Source organism: Amphiura filiformis, chromosome 10 (genome assembly GCF_039555335.1).
Source record: "Amphiura filiformis chromosome 10, Afil_fr2py, whole genome shotgun sequence".
Classification (NCBI taxonomy): Eukaryota; Metazoa; Echinodermata; class Ophiuroidea; order Amphilepidida; family Amphiuridae; genus Amphiura; species Amphiura filiformis.
Genome location: NC_092637.1, coordinates 58,217,654 through 58,241,302, shown reverse-complemented (window position 1 = coordinate 58,241,302; position 23,649 = coordinate 58,217,654). Strand labels below are relative to the sequence as shown.

The following is a 23,649-nucleotide window of genomic DNA, read 5'->3' as shown; positions in this document are numbered from 1 at the left end:
CTTGGTTTTGTGCTTCTTATTTTTTTCTTCAAGAATTCAATTTCCTTGTTTGTCGGCTTTGGCCCAGTATCGTGGTACATAATGATTTACAGTAGCGGCGGAAGCATTTAAATTTTTGGGCCCCACCTAATAATTTAGAGGGTATCCTGACTTCCACGCCTATGATGATTAGCTACAAACGATGCCTAACTCTCTCCACGCGGGTGTCAACTGCAGACGACAAGTTTCAAATTTTATTTGAATTTTTCAGAAATTTCAGAATTGTAAATTTTTATGAACATATTTGAAATCAGCATAAAAATGCATTAAAATGAGTACAAACAAGCCTAGTATTGGTTCAGTGGTTCTTAAGATAGCTCTTTGATATTTTTAGAAAATTTCTCAAAACTTGGTCTTTTTATGTTGAAGCTTATGACTAGCACGCAGAGAATTAATACTCACCTAGCACAGTGACGTTGCACTTGGCCGTTTCCTTTCCAAATGCATTCTCGCATGTTACGCTGTACACGCCAGTGTCTTCGCGCTCGGCATCCAGCTGAGTCATTTCCGTCTCTTTTCCATTACCTCTGATCTTCACACGATCGTTTGGACTAAGCTCATCGTCTGCTTTGAACCATTTTGCACTAGGAGCCGGGAAACCATCGAATTTGACGGCAATTTTGAAGTTTTCGCCGGCTTTACAGGTGATATCTTTCAGTCCACTTACGTCGATAGTTGGTGGAACTAAAAATGAAAAATATAATTTATGTGCGATTACTTTTGAGTACAAAACTATGCCGATTAAAGAAATATTATTAGTTATTAGGTGAAGCGGAGGTATGGTACGGGAAATTATCGTGCGCGAAGTGTCATACTGGGTGAAGCCGAATACCATATCGACGCTGAACCTAATAACGAATTTATCATACACTAAGTCATTCTAAATATTAAAATAATTACGTTTTTTAAACATTTTAATTGTTGCAAAATAGGAAAAACATTACAAAATTAGATGACTGTTCCGCGTATTACGTATCGCGTGCATTTTACACGCCCGGTTTACGCGAATTGCCTTTATACGCGTACCTCGCCGTATACGCGTATTGTGCTTGCGCATTACGCTCTCACTGACTAGATATAAAGCGTAAAATACGCGGTCACTGACTAGATACGAAAATTTATCAGGTTAGCGGTGTTCTTTGATGTTTCCCTTAGTGGTATGATAAAATGTAATATTCTATCTTGCATGCACCGTTGTCTCAAGCGGACATTTTATAATTCAAAGGAAAAACTGTTAAAGGGAGCTACTGCATGGCATGAAAAATAAAACGTTCAATTTTAATATTTGGGCTTTTTTGTAAAAAGGGTGCTGACATCATGGTGAAATTTGGTAGAAAAGGGTGTCCTTTTTCTTTCATTTGCCTTCCCAATTGTCTCTTTCATTTTTTTTCAGGGGGTACTTTTGTTCTGTCATTCTTTGTCATTGGGCATTCTGCCCCCTGCCCACCCCACTGGCTACGCTACTGAGTATGGAATTCGACCGTATTAAGTGAACACGACGATTATTTATGTTCCTTACTTTCAGGGTCTTTCACAATCACAGGTGGAGTGGCTTCACTAGGCTCGCTCAAACCAGCCTCGTTTTCAGCTACCACACGGAAAGCGGTCTCTTCTCCTTCCGTCAGCTTATCTTCCGGCACCTTGTTAGAGGGATTTTAATAAGTCACGAAAGTTAGTCTTATCAACATACAATATACAAAATGACAATAATATATAGATAGATAAAAGCCATTAATAGATAGCAATAGTATAAACTTAATTATAATCGCAAAAAACACTTAAAACAGTGAGTTGATGATAAAAAACTAGTTAATTCAAGAAGGTCATGTTTCAAAGTTATTTCTAATGGGTCCAACGGTTGGCCAAAATGAAAATTTTGACGGCAAAAACAATACAATTGATACGGCCTATCAAATTACTTTTTTGTTGTTGCCAATCCCATCAAAAATATAAATCCCTCCCTCGTAACTCACAATCCCTATCTCGCGGTTTGTTTTTCTTAAATCTTGAGTACATATTTTATTCACTACCGTGTATTTAGTATCCTTGATAGGCTTATCATTGACTCTCTCCCAATCGCCTGTGTCTGGGTTTTTCTTCTCTACATGATAGCCTTCAATAGGTGCACCGCCCTCAGTGGCTGGTTTTTCCCAGGATAGTTTAACGGCGTCCTTGGTGACATCTTCAACAACGGGTGTTCCAGGTGAGGATGCTGGGTCTAGTAGAAAAAAAAAGTGATAAAAGATCGGTTGGTTAAGGTTGTACCGTTGTTATTTGAGATTATGTATCCCATTGTGGTTACAGAAAAAAATAAATTGAGTCGGTCACAACCACTTTTTTTTCAGTATAAAATAGAATAAAATTAAGATGAACTAAAATATACACCAGAAATGAGTGCAAAAGTTAGATTCGCAGTGTTGAAAAGGCGCATGCTTTATTCTCTGTCTGTGAGGTGATAGGGTTCTTTCTAGAGCCACCACCTAATCACATGGATATTTTATTGACTTCATGTATCATTCGTACTTTTATTCCTAAATTAAATCCGAGCCAATGACATCATAATTGGTTTACTATTGTTACAATCACTATTCTTACACCAGAAGTCGATATGTTATCTGAATAAGGTATATTGCTAAAAACGATCGGTAGGCAAACGTGGTGCATGATGGGAACAAAAGTGCTCAAAAGCTATCGAATTCGTCACCTGCGACCGCGGATTGGAGCCCTTTTCGTTTCTAGCATACATCGCGTTCGGTATTAGCAATATACCCAACTCAACTTCGTTTTCCTCTAAGTTAGGCGACGACTATTGGCGGAGGAATGAATGTCTCTTCATCAACTTTCCATTTCGTTCTAGCTTGAGCTATGTTTTGTGCTGTTGACTTATCCCTCTTCTCTCCCTGTTCTTCTGGTTATGTGTTATGAGTTCAATCTGTTGTTTTGTGTGTTCATCTATTGTCATACCTCCTAGACATTTCTTTGATTTGTTGGTCAAGATAATATTTTGCACTCTTGGTTTCTGTCATAATTGAATGTATAATCTTGTCATGTCCGTCTTTGTTTCCATAGCCCGTACGCATTCTGTCAACCTGATTAGTTTCCCAGACGTTTGGCAGTTGTCTAGAGAGGACCTTGCCGAAAATTAAATAACAAATAATAGCAATAAACTTACCAATTGGCTCACGAGCCTTTGCAACCTTTGATGGTGGACTTGGTTCGTTCGGTCCTGCCTTATTAACTGCTGAAACACGGAACTCATATGGCGCACCCTTTGGTAGTCCCGTAACGGTATGTTCGGTACCCTTGATAGGCTCCTTTGAAGCCTTGGTCCAGCGACCTCCAGGTTCTCTCTTCTCCAAGATGTATTCTTTGATAGGTTTGCCGCCATCGAACTCTGGTGGTTCCCATGCTACAGTGATCTCACCATCGTGGGTTTCGACGATCTCAGGTGCGTCCATCTGGTCAGCCGGTTCTGTGAACATAAGAAAACGACAGCATTAAGAAATATAATTGTTGTGAAAAGTCCAGATGTAAGCATTCAATAAACACCATTTTGAAACTTTGCGAACTATTATCAAAGACAGAGATCAAAAGATTTTATCGCGTCTGACGTCATCTGTCAATCAAACTCGAACGCGGCGGAATAATTTTTCGACATTTGCTGCTATTCCTTTTCTCCGATCGGCACCAGATAAATCGGCCTTCCTTTTACGCGCTATTAACCTGTGTGAACCAATCAAGGATCATAATTGACAGTGACATCAGACGCGATAAAATAATTTTTATCTGTCTTTGATAATGGCCACAGATGATGATGATGATGATGATGATGCCTTTTAATTGTGCCAAATTGATCAAGATTAAGGGTCAAATTCCGGTTTGCATAGGGGTCAAAAATTAAAGTTGTTCCGATTTTCATGAAAGTTGTCCCAAATTGTTTGTCTACCAAAAGGAATTAAAAAACATAATGATTTTACATTAACTCCAACGTCTGGTTGATCAGGTACGGAGACAAGTATTACCTCGGTCAATAATCTCAATAGGTTCAAATAGTAACCTCCTCTATAGTGTTTGACTTTGTCTATCTTTACATTGTAGATGATGCAAACTGTTATGTTTCTGAATTCTTTTAGGTAGAGGAACAATTTGCAACAACTTTCACGAAAATCGGAGTAACTTTAACTTTTGTATCCGTAGCAAACTGGAAATTGACCCTTGACCTGTAGCGGCACATAACTTCTGAACCATAGGTCGTATTGAGAAAAAAATACATTTTGTGATTCTTGGGCCTTGGCAAATAATTTGATATACTTTGACGTGAAATATGAACACTGATCCCTGTAGAACCCTATGGGGTCATTCTGGGCTAATTTGTTTTTCAAAATATCCAAGGGTGCCAGGGTGGCATCCGCCAGATGCTGAATCAGTAGGTCTCTGAGTTAAAAAAAACCCAACCAAACAACATTGTGCGGACGCTACTTTTGAGTCAAGCCAAATACTCCTATTTCAACACCAGACTATTTCTATCGTGTTTTGGGAGCGTATAGATTCAAACCACCCTCTGTTCTTTCAAGCCAGGCAAAATAACACATTTACCCCTATGGCAGATCACTTAAATCTTTCCAAAACTCATTTTATAAAAAACCTTTGAAGTTGACAACATCAAGTGCCCAAAACACATTTTATAAAAACCTTTGAAGTTGACAACATCAAGTGCCCATAGTGTCATAGTTGACCTATGATGTCACATGTTTACATTCAAACCACCCTCTGTTGTTTCAAGTCAGGCAAAATAACACATTTGCCCCTATGGCAGATCACATAAATCTTTCCAAAACTCATTATATAAAAACCTTTGTGTGATACTATGTGTATACCCTGATGCATTTGTAAACAAGATAACATTTTTTAGTATTATTTGCTTTGAAACTAAAGTTAATGTAAACTGTAGTGTTAATTGCCTGGCAGTTTTGATCTCAGACCAACAGAGGGCGTATCAAATGTAAATACATGTCAACTTATCTATATGCATTATATAAACAAATAAATAACGAATTACACATTGTCTTACCACAAGGCTCCTTAGCTTCTTGGCCAGCATCAGTTGCAACAAAAGGACTCTGTCCAACCTCATTCACCGCAGCCACTTGGAACCAATATTCTTTTCCAGTGGTGAGATCAGGAACTGTGTATTCACAGTCGGGGATATTTTCAGATGCAGTTTTCCAGTCTCCACGTTTGCCTTCTTTATATTGAAGGACATAGTGATCGATGTCGCAGTTCCCGGTGTCTGCTGGAGGAAACCATCCAACTTTAATCCATGTTTCGTCGTACTGTCTCACCTTGATGCTTTGAGGAGCTCCGGGCTTATCTGAAAGTGAAACATTTAAGTTGCACGTTATAGTAGAAGAATACGGTATTCTTATAGCTTTTGTTGGATGGAAACAAGTGTGATATGTCAAATTGTGACATCATAGTATTATTATAATAGGCTTCTATTGCTTAGACGGATGTGGCAAACTGGCATGGATATTGGGGCCTTCAGCTATGAACTATTACTAGAAAGCGGGTACATTATTTCAAACGCTACAGGTTATTTCAAACACACTACGTTTTGAACCTTTGCATGAGTCAATCATTTTGCTGTAGGTGTTTTTTTTTGCGCGTCTCGGGCATTGCACTACACTTTCACCGTAAAACTCAAATATACAAAAATAGTTCACACTTTCAATAAGCTCCTCAAATTTCGCCTATTTTATTAAAGAAGCGTACTATTACGTTACGTAACATAACGTTTGTCTTCAGAGCATCTTAGCACAAACTGTTTGATATGGGCAACTATACAAATGTGACCGTCTACCACAAAACGCTCTTAAAGTCGGCCCGGTCAATTTTGTTTTATTTAATTTTTAGAAAATGCATATTATCATAAGGTTTATATCATTTGACTTTAAACAATATTCAAAAGCGGAGTTATATCCAAAAGCGGAGTTATGGTTTGTTTAACTTTGCTCCTTCATCAAAAGAGTACTTTATTTCGGTGCTACATATCATATGTCTTTTTGTCTGGTAAAAACATCAATCAGTCCTAACTGGCGGTCACTTCAAACCAACCCCAAACCAACGAGGTTCAATGCAATGCTTTTTAACACACCACATTGAAAGGATATAGACAAACAAACACTAGAGCTAAAAGCTAAAAGTTCTATGACTTAGGTAGAAGCTAGTCATTCTCTTCAACAATAGGATAAGTGATTGGTTTAAAAGTTGTTTGACTGGCACTAGCGAATTGAGATACTTGTTACACCAACTTGAAGTACCTATGAATACAACCGTTATTCAAATTGTAACTCAAAATACAATTTGACAAGTGGTTTGTGGCGTATGGTCACAATGTCATTGAAAATACACGTTTGACTAAACCAAAGGAACCCCCGCCCCCACCCCCCATGACTCCTTCTTCCGCGCCACTGTTCACATGTAACTTACCGATGATGACAACATTAACTTTCTCCTTTACAGTGCCATGTTTGTTCGTAACCTCAACTTCATACTCTCCTCCGTCAGCCAGCCCTGTGTTGGTCACCAGCAGTGTGGCGCTATCAGGCATAGTAAGCTCTTGGATTCGCTCATCCGGTACCACGGGTATTCCATCTTTCGTCCACTTGACCTCTGGAGGAGGCGACCCACTCAATGGAAGAGAGATTTCAGCAGGTTCTCCGCGCTTGACGACGATGTTTTTCATTTCTTCAGGTACCTCTATCGTTGGTGGTGCTGTGGACAAAATAATCACAATATTACATCTGAAGTAATCGTCTCAACAATGCTCAAAAAAGAAGATAAACATTTTGTGAAATAATAATTATTGTTAAAGCTACTAACCTATATGTGTGCAAGCTTAATTTTGTTCTTTTTAAAATGTTGACATCATTATTTAGTACCAATAGGCCTCATATGGGTCTTAATTGGTAATTAGCCTCATATCTGTTACTGATATTTTATTCATTCTTCATGTAATAATGATATACATCATATTGTTTTGTTTTGAGCACTTCGATAAAATCAACGGTCTATTCTGAATTACTCACCTTCGATTTGCAGGTCTGAGAAAGTCTTCCTTTCTTCATCCATGGCGCATGCGTAGCGACCTTTGTCCTCTGGCGCGCAATCGTGCACGATCAACTTCCTTTTGAGCCCATCTGATATGATCTCATGTTTGTCGCTTGGTTCTAGTAGCTCACCATCCTTGAACCAGTAGCACTCTGCCGCGGGACTGGTCACCTCGGCTTCAAAGACGGCGTCCTCGTGAGCAAATGCTTCTTTCGTTGGTTCCAAATTCTTGCCGAATTTTGGTGGTTCTAAAAAAAGGAAGCCAAAATATCGTGGTTTATTTGATCTACATGAATATCATTCACGGTTGAGTGTCCATGCAGTTTATGTTAAATATTGATATTGAAAATAACACTTTCTGTTATCAATTAAATGAATTAAATAATTCAATTAAATGAATTATCAATTAAATAATTGAAAATTATACCTTAAAGCACATGATACCAAATCTAAATATTTGTAATATTTGAATAGCATAGTAAATTGATTTATATCAAAACTTATTTTAACTGACAGGATTTTAAGGCCCTTTTTTGAACTTTTTTTAAAACCCAGTAAAAAAGGAGTAAAAGTGAGACATGAGGACTATCAATTTTAATCCCAAAGAAATGATAAATTGTTTTTGGAATATCACCAAAACACATAAACGTTCTCTCTTAGCAGGCTTAGAGGCTGCATAACCTGCAATGGTGATCTAAAGAGTTCTTGCATTTAGGAACCTTTAAAAACTGTTTCTAAGAATGTATAATACCTTTATACTCCTTACTAGTCGCCGATCGCACGGTCATATCAAAACTAGGTTTTATCTGCAAAGTGCGTGCTGTGTATGCATACGCCTGTCAAATGCATGCTTTAATTACTGCGTACGCTTCATTTTGACGTGTTAGTAGAAAAGCGCGAGAAACAAAAATGCACATTTTGCGCATGAGTTTGCAGGGAGAACCTCGTTTTGGTTGCAAGATGGCGGATCTGGGCAAAAGGCGAATACACCTAGGGTTAAATCAAGTATCTGTTCATCAATAAAAAATACTATGTGTTAGAAGAGATGATTATACATACCATCAACAGTAAGCTTAGCGGCTGATTGTATGGTCTCAAATTTGCAAACGTATTCTCCAGCATCGTTAAATTCTGTCGTCTCGAAGATGAGCCTTCTGGTATGGCCGTCCATCTCGTCACGGATTCGGTCTCCCATTTTAAGAGGCGTGGTTCCTTTCATCCATTTAACCTTTGAGGTCAAGTCAGAGACGTCACATTCCATGGCACATGGATCTTTCTCGACAACGGTGATTGGTTGAAGCTCTTTAAGGAACTTGGGTTTTGCTGAAGGGTAACGGAAATTATCATAACAATTTAATATATACATTTCACGTGTGATATGACATGAATATTAGAAATTAGCTTTACCATAATATTTGAAGTTTCAGTACCTCAGCTTTATTAAATGTATTGAACATCTCTATGTTCTTTCACAGTGCTGGACGGATTTCCTCATTTATAAAATGTATCGTCTACGTATCGTTCCAACAACACAACTTCACCCGCTTCGGATAAAAGTGGCTCTTTTCAGAGCCACCATAAGAACGGCATTTCATTTTGGAAAGTAACTTCTTCACTTACACATATGTATTGGTTACGTATTTGCTTACGTATTTACGTAATTGAAGTTCTTAGACAAAAGCCATTCATTAAAAAAAACCATCAGATAAAAAAATCATGCGTTTGAAAATCTAATCCGTATTGATTTGATTTTCTGGACGGATTTCATTAACACTAATAATCTTTTCCAGCTCGTCAAAACACCCTTTCTGTCAAATCTTGCACTTACAGATAGAAACAAATGCAATGACCACAAATGCAAAACCGAACAATTGAAAAAAAAAACCCAGATCTATTTCTTTTTTATTTTTCAATCGCAGGTAGTAAAATCATTGAAATTTAAATCTACTTATTTGATTATTATTGGCTTAAGTTAAATGTAATAATTATAATAATTTTTGCCATAGTATACATTTAAAAGTAAAGAAAACCACTCTAAAGTCTAGCGATTCACAACACGTTTTGCCGCCAGCGGCTGCTCCAATTTTTGACCTCCACGGTCAACATTGCCGTTTTGGATGCCATTGGATGTTCACGCGAGTTTGATAGTTATAATGTTAAAAACAACTCCACAAATGAAAGTAATCAATAGATAGAAGCTGGATCTACTATAATGGAAATTGCTGTTTTAGTGTACATTCACGTAAAACACACAATGACATAATGTCAATGTGTTGTATTCATATTACGCGGGCGGTTGATGTCGACATTTTCCGATAATATACTGCCTATTTTGGCCGCTCCTCGGCAACCGCTGGAGGCGCATCGTATTTTGAATCGACCCAAATATTCTATTTTCCAACAAACGCAACATATTGTGTAACAATGACGCTAAGAAATCAGGTTTGACAAAAATTAACCACATTCATTTAAAGCGACCGTATACTTTATGGCTATAAAATAAGTGAAATTGGTACGTACTCTTAACGCCAAGATTTGCAGTGCTATCTCTGCCGTCAATACGAAGGGTAACCTCGCCAATATCTTCAGCCTGACAGTTCTTGATGATAAGGGTTACTTTACGTCCCAGGCGTTTGGTTTCATATTTCTTGTCTTTAGAAATCTAGTTGTTTAATAATGAAAGGCATAATAGATAATAAATTGTGTTTATGGAAAGGAAATTATAAATCCAGTCTTTCTACTAAAATGCTAACATTAAGTACTATACAGCAGTCTTAAAGTGTTAATCATGTTAATATTGATCACTTTAGTTCAGTGATATAACACTCTGTTGTATATACTTAGTGCCCTTACATTAAGGTTACGCAAGGTTTTGTCAAGTTAAAAATGCCAATTGCGTCAACTGCCAACTGTCCGTCATCCAGTTCCTAATGGTAGCACTATACAGAAGTAGTGTTAATATTGAGCTTTTTAGTGAAGTGATAGAGCCCGCAGTTGCATCTAGTGTCGTTACCTTAAGGCTACATAAAATTTTGTCAAGTTAAAGTACATTAAGGGAGCACACCACTAAATCAATGCGCCATTTGTGCAACCCTACTAAGTTCCGGTAAAATACGGAAAGTTTTTGCGGTATTATGGGCTGCTGTTTGGACTAATAATCAGACAGAGTAGCGAATTATAGCTTAAATGAAAGTGTAAAGCCTATGCATGAATTTGAGTCATCAAAAAAGTCGCATTTTTATAATTATCGAAAAAAATAGGTCCGCGAATGAAAAAATGGCAGAAACAGGTTTGCACGCTTGAGAGCATGTCAAAAACAGTGAGGGCGCTGTTCAGTGGCTCCTACCGGGAAAACGAGACGGAAGACTACCCATACATTGAAACATATGTTAAACTTTCATCGATTTGCAATCGACTGGTTATCATTAAATATCTCAGAAAGCGCCGAAAAGGCCTAAAAACGAGAAAAGAAAACCGGTGTTTTCACACGTATTTCAATGGGGCGATTATTTAGAGGTGTGCGCCCTTAAAGGTACGCAAGGTTTTGAAAATGCCAATTCTGTTAGAGACAGTCCGTCACCCAGTTCATTCTATTATCAAGCGACAATGACGAACGCGGAGGCTTTCATAATAATAACTAGTTTTAGATGCAGGTCAAATTTAGAAGAGCCCCGCAAGTCAACTTAGTCGACTGGTCAATAAATATGATTTTTATATCATTGGCCATTGAGCTATTTTCAGCATAATGCTCTCGGATTTTGAACACTGTCCAAGAGCACTGCTTCGGCATGTATAGATTGGCAACAATGTTTCGTAAAATGGTAAATTTACACGGAAAACTGCTCACTTTTGGGCAATTTCTGATCTGACGTGTCCCAGATTAACATACGACAAAACGAGTGCATTGAATGATTTTACTTTTATTCCAAGCACAGTTTGATGCCTTTCGAACCCCAATATACTCTTACATTCGATGTAGTTCCACAGATTTCTTATGTATAATTTATGTTGATCAAGGAATTATTATGCAGTACTGTCTTACCACCAAGTCCTTGTGTAGCCACTCCATTCTGAGAGCATCTCCGCTTAGTTCACATGGGAATTTAGCATCAGCGCCCTCGTGAACCTCTATGCTCTTCAGTAGGGTCACGAAGTCTACTTTGGGTTTCACTCCTGAAAATTACCAGATAAGTTGTGTGAGTGTTTTAAAGAAATGGACACATTTAGAACAAAGTACATGCGTGCAAGTATAGATTACAAACAAGGAATCGTTCATTGTATTAAAACAAGGAATCGTTCATTGTATTAAAATTATATGGGTAGCTCAGCCCCGTACCATCCGAAAATTGAGTTTGAAGTATTTTATTGCCACAACTAAACAGGACGAAATAATGTATATGCCATACCTCAAATACATTTTGCTGTACAAAGCTGTCAATTTTCAAAATTCAAAGAGTATATAAAGCTGTATTATTATTGCATAATACATCAATCTTGTTTAGTTCAGCAAGTAAAATACTATAAGATACAATATTTCTAGTAGTACAGTTCTTTTAGATATATCTTGTATTTGTTCCTCAGCCGATCTTTGATCCTTTTCCTTGCTTTAACATACAAACCATACTTCTAACAATGCTGATAATTTGAACCCGTACCACTAGATTCGAAGTTAATCAACTTATGTATACATAAATCAAATTGCAATACACTACCAATTTTGAGATGGTAAATACTTTGTGATATTTTACTAGAAAGCAGACCTTTATTATTTCACAAACCTTTGTCCGAGGAATAGGCCCGTTCATAATTAGCATAATGCGCCTGTGCGGATTTCGTGTTTCAAAATAAATAATATTCGTTGATCGCATCACATTTTCGAAACAAATCGCGATTAAAAATTCTGTTGTTGGATTTGGCTTCATACTTACTTATTTCTCAATATAATATCCTCCACATCATATAAAGAAGAGACTTCTTATTAAAATTGACACGTCTATCATTCAAGTAAAATTGTTTAACATGGTGTTAAACTTATAGCTCCTTATGTGAAACATGATCACTTCGCCGGTGGATAGAGTTTGTACAATCATTGTTCAACGAGTTTTTATAGCAGTTTCGTCGTTGAGGGCCAAAACCTCAATATTTCTAATAGTATGTGTGGTCTGTAGACGAAGATATAATATCTGAGCGCTACCACGTGGCCACGAGCCTCGTTCATAGGCATGGAATAATCATTCAGCTGTCGTTGTCATGATATCAGGAATTAAATCTTACCGTCGTTTTATCTTTTCTATTTCGGTTTCGGATCTCATTGTTATTTTGAAGTGTTAGCATGGTACGTGTGAACAATCCTTTTATTCTAGTCTTTTGTTGCCTACAGAAAAGTTGAACGAAGATAACGTCTGTTCCGGTTTCGGGAGTTATGTTAATTTCTGACATGAAAAACTTGAGATGAGAGGGTTGATGCTAATCTAGACAAAAGAAGTGTCTAAATGTTACGGTCGTAAATTCGCGATAAATTGTACGGCTTCAATTGACTTGCGTTGGGTGTATAGGTACTTCAGCCTAGGCGGGAGTGGCTCGTGAAAATAGCCCAGCGTAGAAATATACATTAATATACATTAATCACTAGTAATCAGTGTTGCCAAGAATTACGTATACTCGTTCGTGCAATCGCGCAAAAATCGGTCATATGATTATGTAGAGATGAAACGGGGGAATTATTTTCGTCCCAAATACACCTTAAATCTTGGTAATATGCAACACCAAAGAAGTGCGTTGAAGTGAAAGTAATTCGATTTCTTTCATTGGAATTGGTAATCCGATAATTGCTTCAGGCAAATTTGCCAGACTCAAATCTATTTTAAATGTATATTATTTGTCATTCATTGACCAGCGAAAGGGGCGCTAGACCACTAAAAACACCGGTCTTCCACACACTGCGGGTGTTCCATAATCTTGTCTTATACAACAGGCATCCATCTCTATTGAAATAAGCTGATTGGTACTTCAAACTTAACAATGAATTCAAGGAACAGATCAACTCACATAATCCCTTGCGTTTTCGTTTCTGAACAATAGAGCTCCCGAATCAGAAAAGATAAAACGACAGCATATCTTACCTTCTGTCTTGGTCAAATAAGGACATAAGAATCATGCACATGCATGCAACTTTACTGGTGCATTGTGTGATCAAGGACTTGTTGACAATTATTATGTACAGTATTAATTATCATCATTATCAACAAAATACATAGTGATTAAACTCAGACTCATAGAGTACTGTTTCGACAACTTTGTAGACAATTTAGGGGAAAATCGGTATATATTTTCTTAATATACACGTTCAGAAATAGTGCCACTATACACGAAAAGCTGTAATAGAAATATATATAGTGAATTAAAACATCATCGAAGTATCATTCGATTATGAGGTAAAACGGGAAGTGCATGATTCAAGCATAGAGGAAAACCGGGTCAAAGGGCGAGTGCAGCGTGCAGTATTTTTAAAAATAGTTTTAGTGTTAATTCTGAACTTGAGACATTGCATGTGAGCGCGGTAAATATGTTTCTTGTCGCTCATATATTGCGCAATCTCAAGTCAGAATCCCCTTGGCAAAAAACGTGACCACTCGGCAGTGCTTGTTTTTCATAGTTTTTATCTGATGCTTCATTAAATAAATATGGTTTCTTTGTTTTCTTTACATGATCTTTTAAGCGATCTCGGGTAGTGTTCTTTCAGTCCTTATAATACCAAAATAATACACACTTCGCAAATCACAAGAACATGAGATTGAAAACAAATTTGCCTCCTTTATACAAATATCGTGCGAACAAGACGAATTTACCCGCTTCAAAAATAAAACGGCTCTTTTCAGAGCCACCATAAGAATGGTATACTTAGTATTGGAAACACACCCTTACATCGTCTAGGTATCGCTCCGGCAACACGAATCTATATACTCTATAATTCTTAGACAAAACCATTTATTGAGTAAAACATCAGATAAAAAAAACATGCTTTGGAAAAAGATGCATTCCATTTTGGAAATATTTGAAGCATGACAGATGCCTACCACCCTTAGGTTCTTTCCCCTGCGCTACAAGCTTGGTGTACTCCTCAGTTGAGATGGTAGCAAGGTTGCGATGTGCTATTTAGTTTTAGGAGCAAAATATAACACATGAAATAGGAATGGTTGGCGATGAACAATGAAATCACAAGACAATAAGCGATATTAGCATTATAAACTCACAATGCATTATGGGACAAGTTTGTTACAGTTGAACTCTGACCTCTCGGGAAAGTTGCTTTGAGTATTACTATTATTATTGTCATGGACGAAAAAGATAACAGACCGTGTACAAGCAGTTAAAGTCTCAGCATCACCCAATAATGAGGGCGATTGTTCCATGAAATGCGACAGACAAAACTGCTACGCACTCGTACTGCAACGCTGGCGTGATTGTTAGACACGGCACGATCGAAGAATCGGCCCTCATATATGCGAAAATTCACAGCATACAATTCACGGGGACTTTGACTGTTGATACATGGTCTGTAGTAGTCTATGATTATTGTATTAATGTTAATTGTTATCATTAAAAGGTCAGAGTTCAGCTACATCACAATTTATCATCACATAATGCATTAGGCTTTCGTAATACTAATATCGTTTATACTAAAGCTTTCTACTTTAATGATTTTAGCTTGAAATTTATGAGCATCCTACCATATCTACGTATAATACAACATGATATAGATGATCCACAGAAAAAGATGACCTTGTTGACCCGTGATCAAAATGATTTATCACGATTTACAACTGATATGACAATTTTGGTTCTTCTAATATATTTAAGATAATCAAAATTTATTCATAATCCTAGAGTTTCACGCAATAATCATAACGAGAATGGGCCTAATATTATATATGCAACTGGATAGGGAATCATTATTTGACCCTGCATTTGCATTATGTAATATTTGGCTCGTTCTCGGTACGGTAAGGAGTATTGTACATGTACTTTAACGCTTCTACTGCAATATTACTAAATTTAAGTAAGTTGTGTTTTTATCTATAACATTTTTATATGTACATTAAAAATGTAATGCATTTTTTTTATCGAAATCATTTTGATCATGGATCGAAAGGTTATTTTCAGTTGCGGATCACCTATAGCTAACAGAACACGGACATCTGCAAACATGTGAACACGTAACAGTAGGAAGAAATCGTGGGCACTGACCATCGGAACTAATAATTTTGGGGAATTTTGGAAGTTGATGAATTTAGAGAATATATTTGACAACTCACAATTAAAAGTTTATTTAGGTGCTAAAATTTAATTAGGAAATTTCAATTAATGAAATAATATATCATCAGTGCATTTTATATTTCCTGTTTTTGCAAGAACGTCGCAGCACTTTCGAGTGCAACACTTTCGACGGGCTTGCGCTTACACGCAACATAAAACGAGTGCTTATAGCACGACCGACGTAACACTTGCAATTTGCTTGCAATTAGAGCAAAATAGTGATATACACTTGCGAAATATAAATTTAATTTAATAAAAGTATTATTAACTCTATTTTATGTTGTATTAGATTATTCTTTTATTTATTGTCATGAAATTTGCAACAACTATAATATGAAAACAAATGTTCCTGGATATTCCAATAAAACCATACAATCTTTGTTATAATTGAAGACCGAATAAAATAAAATAACAACTGATTCTTTTCGCCACAAAATGTTAGGTTTGACTATCGGATATGTGCCCTTTTAATTTTGAGCTGGACAAATGGGGTAAAACAAATAAAATTGTTATTTTATTTCATCGCCTATATCACCAATGGTTACGTCAGTCTGCTGATTGTTGATTGAGTATGATCAGATCAATGTGTTAAAAAAATCCCGTAGATTCACGAGAGCAACGAGACGTTGCAGCCATACGGAAATTTGACTAATATTTTGATCGTAATTATATTTAAATTGGTCGCACTCAGAATTTGTTACAAATAAAGCACCTAAGACCTTCATATGTGCAGACAGTTCATTAAATTACATGAAAATTGTGCAAAAATCGTAATTTTGTTGATATATTAGAGCAAATTTAAATTTAGTTGAATTTAACTTGCCGGAAGTTGATTAAAAAGTACCCAACATCCTTCCAGTATACTATTCACATGATTACAATAAGACTAATAACAATAAACTAACATTATACTAAACAACAGTTATTTAGCTTTCATGTTAAATATGGCTACTATTGTATATAGGAGATTATGGTAGTTGCTTATAATAAGCAGGTATACTATTATACTATCATTTCTAAAATGGGACGCCAATAACGCATGTGCGGCTTGGTCAACGTTATCGATGCCCGGACGGGTACTGATCACTCTTTCTTACAGTGTGTATCAAAATAAAGTAAACAGTTTGAAAAAATGCCACTAACTTTAAATGTATGAGATATGTGCTCAAACTGCTCTAGTTGATAACTAAATCAACCTTGCGTCGTCCCACAACTTTAAAATCACTAGAGTGTGACCATTAGTAGGAACTCATTGGTTATTTTTGTGAGCCGAGTTAAATGTATTTGCGCAAAGTCAATTCAATGAAAACAACACGTAAATCACATGTTTCACAGCTTTCTTTATTTGTTTACAGTAATTGACAGACTCACGTAACCAGCCGTAGAGTCCCTGTTAATGGTCACACGCCAGTGATTTTACAGTTATGGGAGGAGAAGATGTAGATTCAGCTATCACTAAGAGCATTTTGACCAAATACCTTATAATTTTTAATCTAGTGGTATTTTGGAAACTGTTTACCTGATTTTGATACACCCTATATAGTAGCCTGAAGATGTAATACATTTGATAAAGCAGCACATCAAAAAAAAAAAAATAAAATAAAAAAAAAAAAAAGAAAAGAAAAAAAAAAAGAAGAAGTCAATGTTGAGTACTGCTTTGAAAGCATTTAGCAAGCTTTAAAATGACACATAACATGCCTAATCTGCTGATACTTACTCGCATTATAAGTGAAAAAATAACCCACAAGTTCTTACCTAGTTATTATTTTTTTCTGACTATTTTAATCTATATCTTGAAAAGCACTTTGACGTAAAATCCCCCTTTTTGATTTGCTGCTTCACAAATGCTCAAGCTACGATAGGAAGACCATCGGTTACTATCGGGGCATCAATATTGCTATAATAATGATAATAGGAATAAACTAAAAGGTTACCTAGTCTTAGGACAAAATGACAAAATGCCGTGACATATGAGAGTGTATTTGGCATCCTAGGGATGATGCGTATTGTTTTGGTGGGTTAAGCATGATATAAATATGGCTACGTGGAAAAGTTTATACCGGTATAAGTCATGAATTCAACTGTGATTAGGCTATAGTTATTTAGGTAATTAATATGGATATGGATGATTGCAGTTCTTACCATTGGACCTGCCAAATATATTAAATAATAACAATAACATAAATCGCATATAAAATCATAAAGTAGCAGCAATAGTAATAATAATAGCCGGCACTACAAATCTTTTAATTAAAAAAGGCAACAGCTATGCATATTCAAATATTTGGCCATACTGCAGCATAAATTTAACAATAGCCCTTTTGTACCATAATGCACAATCCCCGCAGGTTTAATGCAAAATTTGCATACAAACGTAAAACAATAACTTATTGTAGCTGGCCAGGAATGCAAAATTTACATACACACGTAAAACAATACTTATTGTAGCTAGCCAGGAAAAACCTCCTAAGCGCATTTAACCTTTGAATTCAAGAAACCTTCTATCTAAAGAATGGGCCCATTTTCAAAACCTCCTTCGTGCAAACTTGGAATAACTGTTTGCAGCTAAAAACTTACTCATTGTGAACATTCTGATTTGATATTTGGCTTCAGCAAGGTCTCATACCTTAGTTTATAGTGCGTGCTCGTATGAGGCGAAACTTTTGTTGTCGGGCCAAATTTGTGCATAGGAGATATTGAAGCAGTGGCTTACTTTTACATAGCAGGTTTTGATGTCAAAGGTCAGATGTACATAGGATGTAGGTTTCATGACCTATATACTCACGTTCAACGATGACCTTGCAACTTGAATGGGCAAGATTCTCGAAGGAGCACTTGTACATAGCAGAGTCATCCTTGGCGGTGATATTCGATACAGTCAGAGTCGTTTCATTCTTTCCGATTTTGATCCTATTTTTCTTATCGGTAACAATTTCTTTTCCGTTTTTGTACCATTTTGGCTTACAGCCTTCCCACTTAGCTCCAACTTCCAGGGTCATACGACCCTCCCTTTCGCCGACAAACATTTGCTTTTTCATTGGTGCGGTAATCTCAGCCGACTATATTTAGAAAATAAAAAAGGTTTTTTTTAGTTTGGTAGCTGGTTTAGTTTTTAATACGGTAGGAAATTGTGTGAAATTCCGTGTTGCAAGTAACCATGGTAACCGTTTAAATAAAGATACAATAGATAAGATATGGCTTGCTTTTGACAAATTGAAGACCGTAAGTCCACTTGGCCTCTCAACATGTATACATTAAAGCTATGTATAGTTTCTTAGGGTTTTATAATGTTTAATACATGTTCCAGGGTGAAAACATCATGAAAAGTTGTGAAAGATTTGTTTTGGCCCCTGAACATGTATAATACATAACCAAACTATACGAAACTATACGCAACTTTAGTGTATACATGTTGAGGGGCCAAGTGGACTTACGGTCTTCTTGCGCTCAGGTCTTCAACTGCAGCTTACGGATAATGACGATTTAGATTATTACACGATGTATTTATTGAATGCGATCTAATCTGCATATTATTGGAATTGCCGACCATGAGACGTACATTTTGTGAAACATAAGAAAACAGTAAAATGGGCAACCAAATCAAAGTCTAACAGCAACAGCGATTTTTGCTGACAGAAATATGCAAAATCTCGATTTTTCAATAATTTGCCCCCAAAATGTTCCCAGATATAAAAGTTCGTAAACAAATAGCACATGACATGTACTGACCCATTTCAAATGGGACTAACCTAAAAATGTCGCCAATAGACAAGTTAACTCTCTTCACGCGGGTGTCGACTGCAGACGACAATTGTTTCAATTTTTTTTAATTCAAAAATTTCAGAAATGTAAAGTTTTATGGCCATATTTGGAATCAGCATGAAAAATGCATTAAAATGAGTACAAACAAGCCTAGCACTGGTTCAGTAGTTCTTAAGATAGCTCTTGATATTTTGAGAAAATATTTCAAAACTTCAACTTTTTCTGTTGAAGCGCATGGCTAGAACGGATGATAGAAAGAAATGTGATCCTTACCACTACTTCTACTCCTTCAACCTCTTTCAGCTTTCCCCAGTCTGGTGCCGCCTGCTCCCTCGCTGGTTCCCTTTTGAAAGATCTGTAATAGGGTGGCACAATAGATAGTGTAGGCGTACTCGCTTTTGATTCAAACGCCTTATATATGTAAGCATGTTAAGGCTAACAAATGTTATGTCTCAAAGCTCCCGCCGCATTCGTTTTTCTTAGCGAGTTCATTTCAGCTAAAACGGCATTTGTTTTAGTTTTTTGCCTTAAAATCATGACAATTCTAGCTTTGAACACCCGCAAGTGATATCTTAATTCAAAATCACACATTCCGCATTCATAATATTTTTTTTTCAGCGTAATCAAAACATAATCAAGACGTACTAGTTCCAAAGATCGAATCGATTTGGATGCAGGCCCTTACCTTTTCTTTAACATAGCTCTGAAGTCCAACTCGTCGGATGCTGGTTTGTCTGTGAGTAAATCAAAACCAACAATGTTTTATACCAATTCAAGGAGCACGAATATTGACCTTCAAAACACACCTTCCCTTACATTTTAACAAAATTTACAGCCAATATTCTATTCTAGTTGAAACTCATACAACACATGGGAAACATTCAATCACACATGAACACCTGAGCGCAAGAAGACCATAAGTCCACTTGGCCCCTCAACATGTATACACTAAAGTTGCGTATAGTTTCGTATAGTTTGGTAATGTTTTATACATGTTCAGGGGCCAAAACAAATCTTTCACAACCTTTCATGATGTTTTCACCCTGGAACATGTATTAAACATTATAAAACCCTGAGAAACTATACGTAACTTTAGTGTATACATGTTGAGGGGACTTACGGTCTTCTTGCGCTCAGGTCTTCACATGGAGTGTGAATTTCAAATGGGGTTACCTGAAAGGTGACTCAATTTGAAATTTACACCCACTGTGTGTAAGAGTAAGGTCATGTCTCCCATAGGGGGTGTATGATTTTCAACTGGAATAGCTCAATATGAGTAGTAGCAATTGAAAGAAAACCTCATGAGAATATTTACAGCACCCCTTGTTCTGGATCACGTGAGAGTAACTGTCCGAATTATGTGCAATCTGTCCGTTTCCCGTTGTCTTGTCTCAGTTCTGTTTTTGAATATCATGATACATGTATAATTGATTAAAACGCGAGTGCCCATTGGTTACTGCGGCATTACGTGACCTCTCGCGTCTACGTTCTAGTGCAGTTTATTAAAATACTTTAAGGGCTCGGATAGCGACGTTCAAGTTAACGTATTTTTTGTGGGACCTGAGAGCACATCAGACACACCAAATTGCATTTTGAGTACGAGGAATGTCCTTCTGATATCAAATATTTTTTGAAATTCGCGTAGATATTTGTAATAGTAAATTAGTAAAAAATTACATTGACCTCAATGGCTGACTGACCCCTTAAGAAAGCTTTATGTTTCTATATTGGGGGTCCATGGCTCCATCCTAGTACCATCTTTTATAATAATTACTCTCTTTTTATACATTGTTTGTATTTTGGTGAAATTAATTCGCTGAAATTATTGTCAGCACGGGATGATGTATTCCACAAGACTGAATATAAAGCATCTCGTGTTTATTTCAATGTGCTACTACCAGCCATTGCGTGTAAATTATTGATATCATAGTATTACATAGTAACTACAACAGCTTTGTCATGATGTATGTATACTAAGCACACAATAACGTCTTGAGTCTGTTACATTAAATTATTAGTAAGTTTGAATTGTTGGAAATGAGAACAACTCAAATAAAAATGTGTTTTGAAGGTTTACTTAAACACAAGTTAAATTGTTTCAAAAACAAGAAAGATTCTCCCCGAGATTCTTACATCGAATACTTTACATTTTGTGTATGTGACTGCATGTTCACTATATACAAAACCATCAGAAATATATATTGAAACTGTTTGGAGTCCACACAATTTGCGTTTCTAAATCGTTTCAGCGGCACAGAGACGCATCTCTATAAGCTGCAGTATGAATGTTTGAATTTAGATATCCCAGTTGTCAATTACCTAATATGTATTATTGTTGACTAAGCGACACAAAGCCAAAACAAATCACACGGCAGCTATTGAGCATGTTGACTCTGTGTTACTTAGCCGTGTTCTATCTTTTATACAATCATTCATACGGCAGCTTTTGGGGGTATTTATGTCGCAGAGCACAAAAATTAATACAATCTACATCTGGATATTACTGGATTTGTCTATCCTGATAAATACACTGTTAAAATTTCCAATTTTTTACAGACGGATGTAAAAAATGCTGTTTTTCAGTTTTTAAACAGATAAGAACAGAAACGTGCTGCAAATGAGTATAGATGAGTTGACATCTGACGTTAATGTCTGGCAACATGCGCACGCATCATCACAATTTCCATTGATTTTTGCCTGACAGTATGCGCGCTCATCATATTTTGTTCAGGGCTCGTGTTTTTAAAACTACCGCCACATCAAAATAAGACCATTGAACAGTGTAGTGGTTGAATGTGATTCACTCGAGCATATCGATATACCAGTCCCTTGCCTTTGTTGACAAACATTGAGGTCAACTCATCCATATAAATATGCTGTAAAACGACAGAAGCATTCTGTACAAAACCTTGGACATTCAGTAAAAAAGTGGACAATTGCTGGCAGCTGCTAGCAGTTTTCTAACAGTGTACTTAAAGTATAGTTAAGTACAGCTACATATATATATATGCTTCAGTTTAACTGCTACACTAATGTTTATGTTATGCTTGCTACGTTGCGCCAGCACTTCAAAACTACATCCTAAGTCCTTTAACAAAACTACAACATAAGTCCCATTCCCACACACAAATAATTGTACTAATTCTTATTTGCTTTAGTTAGCTGCACCGCAAACCTTCGTATTCGTCGCTTGTAAATTCGTCTATATCCTCATCGAGATCCATTTCTTCCACAGAATCCACGTCACACTCGGCTATAAGGTCACACAGACAGTGCATTATTTCCAGCAAAACATAAGCGATAACCTAAGTGTGTGCGGAGTCGAGTGCTTTGTGTGACGTGTGCAGCCCAAATATTTAAAAACACGTGACCAAACTATTTTGTTACTGTCACTGAATATAACGGCATGCAAACTTATTTATCTAAGATTTCTGTTCATAGGATGTCCAATAATTAATCTACCGTTTGGGTACGATCTTAGTCTATTCAGCTCAGATTTGGGTCTATTGTAGTACACTTGTTGATTCTGCATTAAGGTACTAAATCTTGGGCGATATCTTAAGGGATCTAAAATGAGCGTTTATGGCGTTTCGACAGTATTTTTTGAGGGACATGAGAGCACCTCAGACCTATCGAATTGCATTCTGAATACGAAGCATGTCTTTCTGATATCAAATAATTTTCATTTTTGAAAATCACAATATAATACAAATTTTATGACAAATTATAAAAATTTGATATTTTTCAAATTTTGATATATAACAGTCCTCGAAGTAAATTATATAAATCTAATGACATATTCTTAAAGTGTATGTAGCAGGGAGGAAAAGCCGACGGTCAATTGAAAATTTTGACCTTTCATATTGAAGATATGGATTTTTTTCCCAAAAAGACCTAATTTTTTTTGGTGTTTGGGGAAAAAAATCCATGTCTTCAATATGAAAGGTCAAAATTTTCAATGGATCGTCGGCTTTTCATCCCACCTACATACACTTTAAGTATAAATCATCAGATTTATAAAGTTTACTTCAAGTACTGTTAAATATCAAAAATATCAATTTTAATGATTTGCCATAAAATGTGTATTAAATTGCGAATTTCAAAAATCAAAATTATTTGATATCAGAATGACATTCTTCGTATTCAGAATGCAATTCGATATGTCTGATGTGCTCCAATGTCCCACAATAAATACTGTCCAAACGTTCATACCCCAGCCCTTAAGTATAACACTCTAAATTTTTGGACTTTTGGATCAAACTATGATAATAACGTTGAAATAAGTCAGAATTATATTAAAGACAAGCAATAGAATAAAAATTTCGTTCTACTTCTCGGGGGAGGCAGTCTGTCGAATTTAGGAATCAATGTCGACATCTGCACATGAACAGTTGACACTAGTGACAGCGCAATAAAAAATAT

General features: G+C 36.4%; 1 pseudogene; it reads right to left on the bottom strand.

Annotated features, from left to right (window-relative positions):
• Positions 1–23,649, bottom strand: part of LOC140163065 (twitchin-like) — a 213,033-nt pseudogene that overhangs the window by 91,307 nt on the left and 98,077 nt on the right.